The sequence below is a fragment of the Rhinolophus hipposideros genome (genome assembly GCF_964194185.1).
Source record: "Rhinolophus hipposideros genome assembly, contig: HAP1_SCAFFOLD_89, whole genome shotgun sequence".
NCBI classification, from domain to species: Eukaryota; Metazoa; Chordata; class Mammalia; order Chiroptera; family Rhinolophidae; genus Rhinolophus; species Rhinolophus hipposideros.
This window is the reverse complement of record NW_027669012.1, coordinates 220950-235333: the sequence shown is the minus strand read 5'-3', so window position 1 is coordinate 235333 and position 14384 is coordinate 220950. Positions and strand designations below refer to the sequence as shown.

Genomic DNA, 14384 nt, shown 5'->3' with positions numbered 1-14384 from the left:
GTCAGCAAATGGGGAGCATTAAGCCTAGAATATAACCCCAGTACTAAAATCCTTTTACCAATTCCAAGAGCCAACAGTACATTTTCTCTGCTTCTAATAATGTATACGTTCCTATGTCTCTGTACACTCAGTGGGTAATGAGTATGGACTACAACGCAAATACCACCTCCTGGATTGAGCATACAATTTATATGACCGTGAGAGGCAGGGTAAAGCCACTGACATGGAAATAACGGACTCTAGTGCTAAAGCCAACTTCCCAAATGAATTCCTTCCCAGCAACTAGTTCTGTGGGGATGTGTTAGAACTCAGAGGAGCAGATGGAAGCAGCACGCTCTGGCAGATCAGAAAAGCCGTCCTCAGAGCTGTAGTTAGAACGTGCTATCGACCTGTACACCCTGGCTAGCTGCAGACAGGAAGGGCTGGCTCCCTTTTATTTTATATTTTTATTTTCACGGAGAGGGGGAAATTGAGCATTTCACTGAACAATTTTCTATTAGATTCGTGCTTTCAGTTTTATATATAATTGTGAAAAATACTTTCAGAATAAAAGTTTAATTATATCAATGTCTCCAAGGGCAAGTATTGGTTTGGTATAAAATATTTAATTTTATCCAAACAACTGTTGAAGAAAACATTTTCAATTTATACAAGGATAGGTGCCATCATATCAAATACTATTTCCCCTTAGACAAACTTATACATAGAAAGACAGAATTCTCTCTCATGAAAAATTGAAACTATGTCAAATGTAGGGCTTGATTGCTCTGCACAGACTATCTGACAAGTGCTGAGGAACACGAGTTCAATGAGAGTTCAAACAGTCAGAGAAAGCTTCACGGAGAAGCCAGATTGGGAGCCAGAAATCCGGGGGCAGGGAAATCAAAACACTGGCTCCCACCATAACTTGTAAACTCGTGTTCATAGCAGAATTATTAACAGCCAAAAAGTGGAAACAACACAAAGTTCCATCAACTGATGAATGGGTAAGTATTTTGTCCACAAGGTGAAGCAACGTTGGGCAACAGGAAGAAATAGCTAACAATTGATATGTGCTACAACACGGTGGAACCCTGGAAACGTGATGTTACGTGAAAGAAGCGAGTCACAAGGGACCTCAAATCGTGTGATTCCATTTACATGAAATATCCAAAGTAGGCAAATCTACAGAGACAGAAAGTAGATTGGTGGTTGCCTGAGGCTGGGAGAGACAGGAAGATAGGGTGACAGCTAAGGGATGTGGGGTTTCTTTTGGGGGTGATGGAAATGTTTTATAATTGTGGTGATAATTCCACAATTCTCTGAATGTAACAAGAGATATTGAATTGTATATTTTAAGTGGTGAAATATGATATGGGAATTGCATCCCAATGAAGATTAAAAAACACACAAATATAGTGAATCTGGATTATTTTCTTAATTCTCTATTGTGGGTGTGCATACTATAATGATCAACATATTTCTACACTTTTACAATATTTCTAAAATGAAAACAAAATGAAGGCAATGCCTACTTCAACTGGTTTGTATACTGAACTTTCTGTACAAGTTAGTCTGAAGTCCATGAAATATATACCAATGCTGTAACCATTTACAAAAGTGATGATAAGAAATAAGACAAATTTCTGACTCATTCTAGTAAACATTATCTTCTGATTTTAAATGGCTGCCTCATCCGGGTAATGGACATATCACTATACAATATAGTGTAGTAGGAAAAAAGTCCCTCGATTTCTATGAGGAATGCTGCCTATTCCTCAATGTTACCAAGGGTATAGACTATAAGAAAAAACATACAATGCAAATAGCAGGATGGAAGCCAGAGTTTAAGGAAGAAGTGCATTATAAAGATAATAAAATTATAATAAATTAATTACAACGAAAACACAAAAGAAAGCTGCCTTGAAAATCAGGATCCTAAAACACTTTATATTGATCAATTATAGATGAACACTTGACAGGTTACATTTCACACATACCTGACTCCTGATATGCTCTAATGTCTTGAAATCCTGTGTCTCAGCTTCTGAATTCATACGGTAATGTGATCTAACCTCCAGTGAAGCCTCTGACATAGACAGTTTTTTTGTGGAATCAGGTAGCTCTTGTTGAAATTGTCTCCCAAGCACCTAGGAAGATGATTCTGTTAGTGATCTTATAATCACATCTATTAAATTATGTTAAAATTTGCTAACTCTAACATATTAATATAATATGTAACTCGAAAAAGATCACCCCATGCATCAGTTCACCTTCTTTTCTTCTTTTGGACACAATTCTGTCTACTGAATCTGGGTAAGACACAGAAGGTGTTATCCTGCTGCCCACTCACTATTACGAAGGTTACTTGAACAACAGATTCAGCCCCACTCTCTACTTCCCCTGATGAAGCAGCAAAGCTTAACAATCTACTGACATCTCAAGGGGAAATTGGTATGTCGGTGGGACTAGTGGTCGTCAAGTATACATTGTGGAATGTTTTTCCCCCTTTTTCATCACAGGCTTAAATTGACTTCACAGGTCCTCACATATGCAGTCCACTGCTCACAACCTTCCAATAGATTCCTGTATCTTAGAAGAAAAGCGAACTCATTTCAGTGGTCTTCAGGGCCCCAGGTAACGTGGCCTGGACCTCCCTTCCTGCTACACATGAATCCTGCCTTCCCTCACTCATCTGAAAATGGAGACCCAGTGCCAAATTAATAAATCAGAGACCGCTACAAATCTCTTTGAAATGGATAAACTTATGTCCAAATGATAGTAAATGGGCCTTGTGATGAGAAAAAATGAATTTGTAAAAATAGTCAAGGACAATTATACATAGCAGTGGGAAGATTAAATCAAGTAGAGTTTTGATAAAACTCCTCACATTTGTCCCAAATTATGATTTAATGAAAAATTAGCTGCCTTTAAAGAGGTCACAGGTCCTAAGAATACATTATTTGAGACTGAAATAGTTCCAATTTATATCAAATTGACATGAATAAAAACAAAATTATACCAACTAAAATGTGGAAGAAACTACTGAGGGAAAGGGACAGCATCTACACTTCAGTTCATGTGGGAAATCTAGAATTAACTTTCTAGGTAATCCACTTAATTGAACCTTTATCTCTAAAAACTGTTTGCATAGGAGCATTTCCATTTATCTGCTTCATAATGGTATTACAATGTGGTAACAGAAAGATGAAAATTATTATTGTAGCAGTATAAGACTAAATCATTCATATCAACATGTATCTAATAACAATTTATACCTTAAAATTTCATAGTCAACACAATGCCTTTACTCAAAGTAAAGCACCTCACAGGTCTAAGTTTTGTTTGCTGGATACAATGTATGCTTTTAAGCTGTTAGAGCAAATACATTTGTAATCTATATATTTTTAATATTCTGCTAGATTCAACATTTAGCCATCATCAAATATTTGAACATTGAATTTTCTTTCAGGAAATCTGAAAACTACCTTTCTGGATACTTACCTCTCTTTCTGATATATCGTTTTCATACTGGCACATTCTTCCTTTCAAGTGATTCAATTTGTTGACTAACTCCTTATGGTTCTCTTTCAACACAGCATCTTGTTTTTCACATTCAGCTTGAAGCACTTTTCTAAGCCCCTGAAGCTGCTCTTCAATATTCATTCCTGAATTTTCATTATTGTCACTTTTGTGGAACGCATCATCCAGTTGCCGTCGAAAAAGCATGTTTCCACTTTGTAGGTCAGATCTTTCCTCCTTTAGGGATTCCAGCTTTCCAGTATACGGGTTCAATTTTTCTGGTTCCCTTTGATTCATGTGTTCAATTTCCTCCTCTTGACACTGAGTTTGGTTTAGGTCTTTCAGTACAGGTTCAGAAACCAATGTCCTTTCTCTGACAGCATATCTTGTTTGAGGGAGCTCAGTGTCTAAGCTATTGGATTTACTTCCAGGTTTAGAAAGTTGCTGAGAATGAATCTCACTGTTTTCTTTTAGGTTACACATAGCAAACCCGATGTTGTCCACGAAATGCAAGCATTCATCTTTTAATCCCTGGAAAAGATTTTGTAGGTGTCTTAATTGCTTACTAAGCTCATAATGATGGGCGGATTCCGCTTCTGTTTTCAATCTTTCTTTGCTTTGTCTTTCGTTCTCCAGTTGAGAGTTCAGCATTGTATTCTCAGCTGTTGGGACGTTAAGCTGTCTGTTATATTCAAATACTGTTTTTGTTAGCGTTTTGTCATTCTGTTTTATTGTTTTTTGAAGATGGTCCTTCTTTTCTTTTACATTTGCAGTGTCCTCAAAGTATTTATTTTCCACTTCCTGATTCTGAGTTTTGAGTGTTTCCATTTGCAGTCTTAGTATGGCGATTTCATCCTGCAACACGTGCTTTTCACGCAACAGGTCTTTCTCGTAACTCTCAGAATCCTAAGTAAAACAAAGGAGACTTGTAGCTAGCACTCAATGAAATGACATATCATGATATCCTCTGAAATTAAAGAAGAACCTAAATGTTTATATAATGAAAAGGTTGCAGTAGTTGGATATCCCATTGAAAACATACAATGTTGAATCCAAACCTCCAACTTCATACAAGCATAAATTCCCCAAAGTTAAAAAACGATTAATATAAGATGCTGAATCCATGAAAGTGAAAAAGAGAATTTTAAAATCATAAGGGAATTTTAAGAGCCTCAGAACTGGAAAGGCAGCAAACCCAGAAGGCATGAAATAGAAGATTAAGAAGTCTGACTACAATTTAAAAGGTCACCATCTGAATATACACCTATCCCACAGTAAGAGTATTCACTCTGCATACATTTGGACTGATTACATTTCCTAGAATTTTTTTCCCAAGAATACTCAAAAGATATTTTACTTTTCTAATATTTTCAGAGTCACTTATAAGATTAAATCTACTAATCACTGATAAAACTAGGCATTGCACTAAGCAGTTCTTTATACATCAATGAACTCATTTCGTTATCACAATTTCAAATAGAACGATTAAAAAGATGAGCAAGTTCAGGATTTTTTCCCAGGACTTTGGACTCTACAATAGGGTGCTTGCTGCTCTTCTAGTGTAAATATATAAATTCAAAAGAAGCCTTAGATTTCAAAAAACTCAGGGTAAATAGGCTAAAAATTATAGAGCTCTTCTTAGAAAGTAGTGAGATTATTTGCTGCTACATAAGTGTTGTTTCCTTTTCATAATGTTTAAAGGAGAAATAAATGTGAAATAGGGGAAAATACACTGACTTCTTTGAATAAAATACTCACCAATAAATTATCACTAAGTATGCATCATGGCATACAATTTTCTTCAAAAGTTCCTAGCACTGAAATAGGACTCTACTTGGAACAAATTGTTCCTTTTCTCAAAAGTAGGAGAATGAGATCTAAAAGATGGTCTCTGCACTGGCTATACTTCAACTCCTTACAATCAGCGGAAGTGAAAACTAACCTCTCTACTAATACAGCAAGGGGATGAAACCACTGCCTCCAACTGAAACTTCTGTTATTAGTAGCAATAGTTTTGAGATTGTAGAAAGCTCATCGATCCCTGTAAAAAGTATTGAAAGCCTCCCCTTTAGATGACACATTGGGAACGTCACTACTTGACTGTTGGACATAAAAGGATTTCAATCAAGAATATCATTTATTGCAATGGACCAAAAATGCCACTCTCCCTAAAATACACACACACACACACACACACACACACACACACACACACTTTTAAAATCCTCTACAATTCCCATATGTATAACATTGGTTTTTAAAATGTGTACATACACAACTACACACATACATATTTGAAAATGACTAAACAAAATACCTCAGAATTCATTTTCTTAAGATTTATTTCTGTCTCCTTTGGTTGTTGAAGGCAATTGGTCAGAATTGTTTTATGTAATATTCTGTTGTTCTGTTCTCGGGAAAGTGGCCTCTGAGTGTTGTTTTCCTCTTGTACAACCTAGATAATTGAATATGAACAAAGAAAAATTAGAATATAACTAAAATTTAACTGTTAAAAATCTTAGTCTACGTTTACTTACTCCCAAATTATTGGACTGTAATTAGAAAGTGAAAAATAACTTGCCTTAGTCTAAATCAGAAGAAAAACATGAATCCACAAAACTAATTTTGTCACTGTTTGAACTAAACAATTGGTTATATGTTAAATCCACCCCAAAAATGAAATAGTGGATGATTTTTAATGTCACAGAGGCTTTCTCATTTAAAATAGTTCACCTCACCATGTTTTAAATAGTGATCCCCTACAGTGAATTTAAGAGTATTTTTTAAGGATTAATAACTGGAGAATAGGCAAACTTTAATTAGGAGCCCACATCATTAACATCAATCAGTAAGATAAGTAAATTCCTAAATATTAATTCACATTATACACTATGAGTGTTATACATTGTGTTATACATTGACATAATTATCTGTTGCATCCAATTCTAACTTATTCAATACCCACTAATAAGAGCAGATAAAAAATTAAATCATATTTACTGATTTCCTACACTGAAAGGAAAGAAATTAGAAAGTTATTATTTGTGTCCTAACAACCAAAGGTCCCATCCTGAGAAGATGTGATTCTCTTAAAAAGCAGTTGAGTTGAGTGCCGGACCCCATTCTCTCCCTGAATGTAGACGCAGAGTCCATTACACAGAGGTCACAAGGAAGAATGCATCTCTAACCTTGGCCTTAGTGACCAGCCATACGGAACTGCACATTTTGAACCCCTGAGAATCATGACTCCTTTCACGTGAGCCAGAATCAGTGGCCATCATTTTTACATGGTTCATAATTTCAACTGTCTCATCATGTGATTCAATATTTGATGTTACTTTCTTTATTATTTAAGGGAGTTATAAAAATTAAAGGAGCAAACAACATTCAGGACTTTATTATTATTTTTTTTTGCCACAATCCAAAGATAAAGTTGAGCTATGAATATCTATAGATTCTAATAATATTTTAAGTTTTGTAACTTTGACTCTAAAAGGCTCGCATAAAAGGTAATTTCAGTTGGACTCTATTATATTATTAAAGCACAGAAAACCATATTATACTAGAAATTTAAAATTAAATTTCACATACATGTGTGTAGTTCTTTTCATTTCCATCAAGCCTCGTTTGACCTTCCTCTGATGTCATTCCTAGGTGTTGTCCTGCTGACAAATCTACGTATTAGTTAGAACTTAGAACAGTTTTATCTAACTTAGAACAGTTAGATAAAAGCTATAATCTTTATAAATACAGAAAATAACATCTTATCAATTGAGAGTTCAAATTAAGCGTAATCTTTTCCTGAATATTTACTTGACTTAAGAAATACTTCAAATTAGCTAACACTTCAACAACAAACCATTTGGGAAATATGAGATGTCACAAAGTGAAAGGCATACAAACATGTCAAAAATTCATCCACAAATTCATTCATTGAACATCGATGGAAAAACAATCAGAAAATAACCCACAATTTAGAAATGCAGTACAAACATATCGAGTTGCACTATATACTCTGTTCTCTTCCTTGTAATATACCTTTTGAACAACACCCTAAGATTCAACTGCAATGTCATTCATTGATTCCAGAATGACTTACTTCTGATGCATTTATTAGTGTACACCCTTCCTTATATCTGAAATGTTTTCCTCTACTATTCTGAAATTTTCTTTTCACCTTTGAGGATTCAGCACTGGGGTTTAAGGAAGAAGAGAGAGAAGAGGAGACAGACTGCCGACACAGCTGAGAAGGAAGTGCTATGGATTTAATTCTCGATGATTCCTATCACTGCTGGGAAAGTCAATTCTAAAATATATAAAGCCATAGAAAATCCAAGAAATATTTGATTGTTGGTTTCGGAAGGTGCTTTTTCGTCTACAATACATACAGTTTTAACTGATACTTGTGAATTCAGAATATAAAACTAAAGCTAAGAAACTATGTTTTGTTTCACTAGGCAACCTTTAGGTCTTTATGAAGTTTTCCCATCTGGTCCTAATGTTCTAAGTATAATTCTGCTGCCCGCTCCCCAGAGTACGCTAAATACTAGTCTGAAGGAAACCACGCTTTCACCTCATTCTCTTTCTTATTTCCATATGTTACTGTGGTTCAGGAAGAATGCCAATGTCTTGCTAAAAGTCATTCTGTTTGGCTGTTAAGTTCCATAAACAGAGTAAACGTGAAGTAGATTTTGCCACAAAATGGCTGTTGGAAAGTCAGAACTAGGATGAAGCTACACAGAGGCGGGCTAGGGTTGAACTCTTTCTGTTTCTTTATTTCCGCCTTTGCTTTCTCTGTTTCCTGGTGGCTGTGCTTCACTCGAGCCACGGAGCCTATGACCACCTGACAGGAACACACCTACGACCTGCGTCTCCAGTCTGTCTACTACGGCCATCGGGCCAAACCCTGTGGTGCTGACGGAGCTGTGCTCATGGAGTGGGACGCGGATGACCAACTTCCCAATCCCCGCATCTTTGACCAGTTTCATGATTGGAGGTCAAAGAAGTAAAATCCCAGTCTGAATTCTGGGATTAAGTGTTCATTTATGAGGAGGTAAAAATAACACAAATTGACCATCTTGTAAAACTTCCTTTCTCAGAGAAGCAGTCCCACGTCCTACTTTCCCCCAATCACACTACTCCTTCAGAGTACATTTTATTTTAGGTGTCCTATGCTTGCCATTTACATAGGTAAGTTTAATTAACTATTGTCACACAGCAATTTCTATTACATAATGTGTTTCCAATTAAAAATTTCCTTCTTAATAGTTAAGATGGTGCAGGGTATGCTTTTTTTTGTTATTGTCAAAAGTTATGTGTAACCACTTAAGTTTAAATATGCATGACAAACATGGGTTTACAAAAACTTTTAATGAATCGTACTATTTCAAATAAGAAACTACTTATTATAAGAAAATGGTCTTTTCCAAATGCTCCAATACCTTCAGAATTCATTTTTGTAAGCCTTAGATAAACAGATATTCATATGACAAATTACAGTCCTGGGTGACCTTATTGTTTCCAAGGAAAAATAGGAACAAAGTAGGTCCCCATGAGCTCCAAAGAGTACAGGGCACCATGAGACAGAAAATGAATATATAACAAAACTATTTTCCTTTTGTTTTTAAACAATATTCTCAGCTTAAAACTTTTTAAGACAAGTGAAAGAAAACCACAACTGTAGAAGTGAAGCTTTAAAGCCTCTTTTATCACTTCACATCCAGGAAGCCCGTACATCATTTAAAACGGTGGTTTCCAATCTCATGTGAGAATCCGTGAAGTCCCAAGGTCTGTCAGTCGAGGGGCCCGAAACGGTCAAAACTATTTTCACAGAAATACTAAATGTCATTTGCCATTTTCACTCTCATTCTCTTCTAAGTGTAAAGTAGAGTTTTCCACAGCCGTGATATCACAGCTCTGATGGTGACATCATAGGTCTATGGTTACTGGGTCGTAGCTCCAATGGCTCACGGAATGCATGACTGTGTGTGCTCCTATTTTAAATTGTTCAGTTTTTATTTCTAATATTGTCACTATGTATGGAGCCTACCGACTTAAAAATGTTCTTTGGAATGCTCAATAATTTTTAATCGCATAAAAGCATCCCAAGGCACAAAAGCCTCAGAATTCCTGTTGTCAAAGATTGTGTCTACCAAATATTCATTACCATTAACTACTTCTCCCATTTTTAATAATCGAAGATACCATAGGCGTACATACACATACCGCCAGTGTCTGCTCAGCAGAACATCTGGTTGTCTTAAGACCATCAGTGTTACAACACTAAGAGGAAGCAACGTTAAAAAACAATTGACATGGTAGCAACTCAGGCTAACTTGGGTAAACGTAAAAATTCAAATGACCATTTGAAAACGCTGGAAAAATCTTCCAGTGTGATAATTGACCTCTGGTAACCCCTATTAAGTACAGGGATTCCAAACTGGGACATTTAGGCTATGGAACAAACGGAGAACCATCTTAGTAAAGTCACCGTTTTAAAATCTCATTTTCTTATTCCTGTGAATACCTTTTCTCAAACACCGATACCAACAATGACATCACGTTATTTATGTCAAATCCTTCAATTAAATTTGTAACAAAAAAAAGGAATGAGAAAGAGAAGACTGCAAGCATGTCACATGTCCTTGCGTACTCCTTCCCAAAATTAAATTGGTATTACAAAGTGTACCTGGTCTGAAGGGTTGCACATCGTCCATTCCTACAGCTCTGTTAGGAACAGGATCTTCCACTTCAATTCTCGCCTGAAGGGGTTAGGAAACAAGATGATTACTAACTAATGGACACTTCATGCAATCTCTAGTTAACAATTCAGGATTAGAATATTAACGTCATTATCTCCAAGAAAAGGACTTTTTGAAAAATAGGTATTTAAGCAAATATTAATTTGGTACAAATGATATTGCAGTTTGTGCAATTTTTTTGAAACCTTTAAAACCGCAATTACTTTTGCACCGAACTAAATACCTTCAAAAGTGTACTTCCTACAACTTTGCAATATTTCTAATGATACATTCTTTTTGTTTGTATGTTTGTTTAGTGTTGAAACAAGATACTTGCCTGACATGGTAAGAAACCTTGGTGTATGTCCTGTGGAGTCTAAACAGAACATATTAGAACCTACTTCATCTGGGTCAACAAGAGCTTGGAAAAACCAAACTCTTATTTGATAAAAATTTTGATAGGAAAAGTGATTAAACAGAATGACAAAGGTGTAAGAAAAACTTTTCTTTAAGTTATATTTAAATAAATAATAGGAAAAATGTTATATATAGTTATGCAACTTTTCAAAAAGTTTAATAAGATCTAATCAGGGAAAAATAAGAACATTTATTTATTAACCATCTCAAATGTACCAGGAATCTGCTATGCACATTTTATTTCTTTTCCACACAAACAACAAATATAAAAATGGTTTGATGCTGGTTAACCCTCTTCCTGCTTCCTGACCATTCCAAGACATTAGAATAAAATGATGAACCCACACGATCCATTGCTGTCCCTGCCCAGCAGGTTTTGCTCCTAGATTGTCACATGACTGGCTCCTTCTCATGCTTCACTTGGCAGTATCCCACACAGACATTTTCTTCAGGTCAAAACATTGAGCTCGCACCAACAGAGCCTCAAGTACCGAAACACTACACATCAACAGGGTATCGCCTACCACAGTCTCCTGAAGTTTAGAATCCCCCAGATTAGAAATCCACATGCCCCTTCTAACTTTTCCACTCTGTTCTTGACACTACTGCCATTTGATTGTCCTTCAGGTTTACCAAAAGTGTCCCCACCATTTGGTAAGTCACTACCACCCACTGTGATCATTGATTTTACATTTCTATAGCTCCCTTTATACTTCATAGAGTGTTTTCACATTTATTACCACATTAGTTCATTTCACACCCTGAAAGGTAGGCATAAGTACCTGTAGGATGAATGAGGTCACTGACATCCGACATGTTAAAAAGAAGTTTCCCCCAGATCCCACAGCTAGTAAGTGACCTATCCAGGGTTCTAATGTGTTCTTATCTTCAAACACAGTGTCTACACCAGTAGGCAGCAGTTGCCTGTATCAGAAGATCACACTCCTCCTGTCTCTTTTCACAGCTGTCATCTCACATTGGCTCATCATTACTTTGTACTTCTATTACTACAAGCATGGTTGCCATCAAGATACTCAATGCATGCTATTTTAACTGAACAGGACAGTTGTTGTGTATTAAAGCAGCACTCGGCCGATTGTTGTTAGTAAAATCCTACATAGTGTTACTATTAACAATGCTCTTCCTTCCCTGCAAAAGTTCCTTGCAGATCTATTGGAGAATACAAGTACAATAATACTTACATGTAGCAGGCATTATCTTTTCAAATTCCAACGTATAAAAAACCCTAAATTCCAAATTCTTTCTTTCTGAATCTCATTAGGACATTTACACAACCGTCAACACCACAGAATCATGCATTTGGGCATACTTCAAGCTGGAATAATTCTTTAGCTTTTAGGTAAACTTAACTTCAGAACCCAACTGATTCCTTATGACTTGGAAGCCTTCTCGTTTTATACTATTCTACACCGACCGCCTTCAGTGACCCATGCAAGTTAGCCGAGCTGTACTACGCTGTCTCATTTTATTCAGTACATATGAATTTTATTAATTATAGGCTAAACCGTAATAAAATAATTTAGGTGGGGAAATGCAGAGGTGAGAAAGTATAGTCAAACCATACCTTTTATGTTTTAACATCACCGAATGGTGACATTTAAAATAATAATGATAAAAATAATAGTAGTGAATGACAGTACCTCAGAATCCCAACATGATTTTTCAGCTTCTTCTTTCAATCTTAATGCCGATATTTTAACTATAAAACGTAGTCACAGAACATTAATGGGAACATATATTTCTATGCATTTTAAATACACATTCAAGTCATGAATATTTCCATAAAAGTAACAGCAGAAAAGAATTTCTGTAGGTCGAAGCATTTGCAAGAAGCCGTTGTTAGTAATAGAAATACTTTTGCAAAAAAGATAGGAACAAATGCTTATAAGAAATGAAAATCACAGTTGGATCTACACGTGTTAGATTTGTGTATAGCAGCACTTAAGCTAGAAAGATTTCATAGACAGTCACTAAATTATCACTTGTATTATTTTGGTGTACTCCATCAACACAAGTCAAGATATCAGTTTTCGTTTGCTCTTGTGGAGCACTTTCAATAATATCCACACCATTTTCTCTTTTTCCAATTGGCAGCTTGGTTGCTTCTTTCTATTAAAAAAAAGAAAAGAAAAACCCAACTTCAGCAAACATCATATTCATTTACTCGTTCACTCGCTCACTCAGTCCTTCAGTCAGTAAGACAACAAACCGCTATCATAGCCATCGAATCATAGGCATAGACCCAGGGGAAGCTGGAAATAGAAATGAAAGATTTTGTCCTATATTCTAGTAGAGGTCGATATACTATAATTTGTGAAAACAATCAGAACAGAAAAGTACCGCGCTCCAGTCCTACACCTCAGATCAATAAAGTATAGTACGGGCACAAAAGAAACAACAATCGGTTGTACCAGATGCTGCAAAAACAGGGCTGCATCTTGAAAGACATACGAGGTGCGGAGGGAAACCATGAAGGGGAGTCCAGAAAGGGCAGCGGGCGCAAAAGCCTGCGTATGAAACAACATATTGTAAGTGAGGGCAGAAGAAGAATGAGGTAAGCCTAGAACTCTGAAAATGGGATGGAGAGACAACTGCAGAATCAGAACCAAATCAAAGAAGGCACGTGTCATGCTAGCAGATGAATTCTACCCTCACGTCATGGGGAGTCACTCAGTAAACAGAGGTTTGCATCATCACAATTCTAGTTTACAACAGCCACTCGGGCACCATTTATGATATTGAGGAGTTCCATTTCTTTTTAGGAGCCTATCCATCAGCCTGTCTTGCTTCACAACATAGCGCCTCGCAGGTGCCTACAAATCACGAACAAAGCTACCAACAACTGGTTACTCTGTAGCTTCCCCTAGGTGGCTCCCGGTTGGGCACAAGCAGCAGCTGACCTGGACCTGCCAGACAGCCCCTCACAAGAGCCCCAAATCCAACACACCTTTGGACCAGCTTCAAGTGACACCAGAACATCACCAAATTAGCTTCACAAATGACAAAGCCAAGCCATGGACTGAGCAGACACCGGAGCCCTGCTACAGCCGATCTCACTCTGGGAGGTCAGCCCACACACAGGGGTTCATTTACTGTAGTCACAGCCAGTCGTCCTGAGGGTCAAGTCCACACCCAGATGTGCCAACAGCAATAAGGCTCAAGTACAACAGGAGGGCACACACCACCCACACGAGCTTCTGGAGCACAAGGCTCAGGTAACCAGGGTCTGTACCACTGGGCCACACACAACACCTGGTCTATAAGGCAATACTGTCAAGATGAGGAGAATTGGCAGATCTACAGAATACACAGAAACAAACACAGAGAGGAAGTGAAAAAAGACGAGACAAAAAAAAACATTTCTCTAATGAAAGACCAGGAAAAAAAAAACTAGAGAAAGAACTAAACCTAATGGACACAAGATATCTACCAGACACACAGTTCAAAATACTACTTCTAAGGACGCTCAACGAACTTTGGGAAAAAACAGAAAAATGTTGTAACACTTCAACAGAGACAGCAAACAAAAAAAATGGACATGGAAATCATTAACAAAAGTCAACTATGAAATATACAACATCTGAAATGAGTAATTAATAGATGGAATCAGCACCAGATTTAGTTGAGGCAGACGTTCAAATCAATGATTTGGAAGACAAGGGAGCAGAAAACACACAATCAGAGCAGAAGAAAAAGATATGAAAA

At 36.7% G+C, this 14384-nt stretch overlaps 1 long non-coding RNA gene across 1 annotated transcript in view; it reads right to left on the bottom strand.

The window, feature by feature from the left end:
* The window catches only part of LOC308495717, a 58436-nt gene that overhangs the window by 32484 nt on the left and 11568 nt on the right, over positions 1-14384 (bottom strand). Inside the window, exons 7-12 of the long non-coding RNA XR_013993037.1 lie at positions 12320-12788; positions 10190-10262; positions 7093-7163; positions 5819-5956; positions 3484-4407; positions 1980-2129 (exon numbers count right to left, since the gene is read on the bottom strand). This is a non-coding gene — a long non-coding RNA (uncharacterized lncRNA). The remainder of the gene's footprint in view (positions 1-1979; positions 2130-3483; positions 4408-5818; positions 5957-7092; positions 7164-10189; positions 10263-12319; positions 12789-14384) is intronic.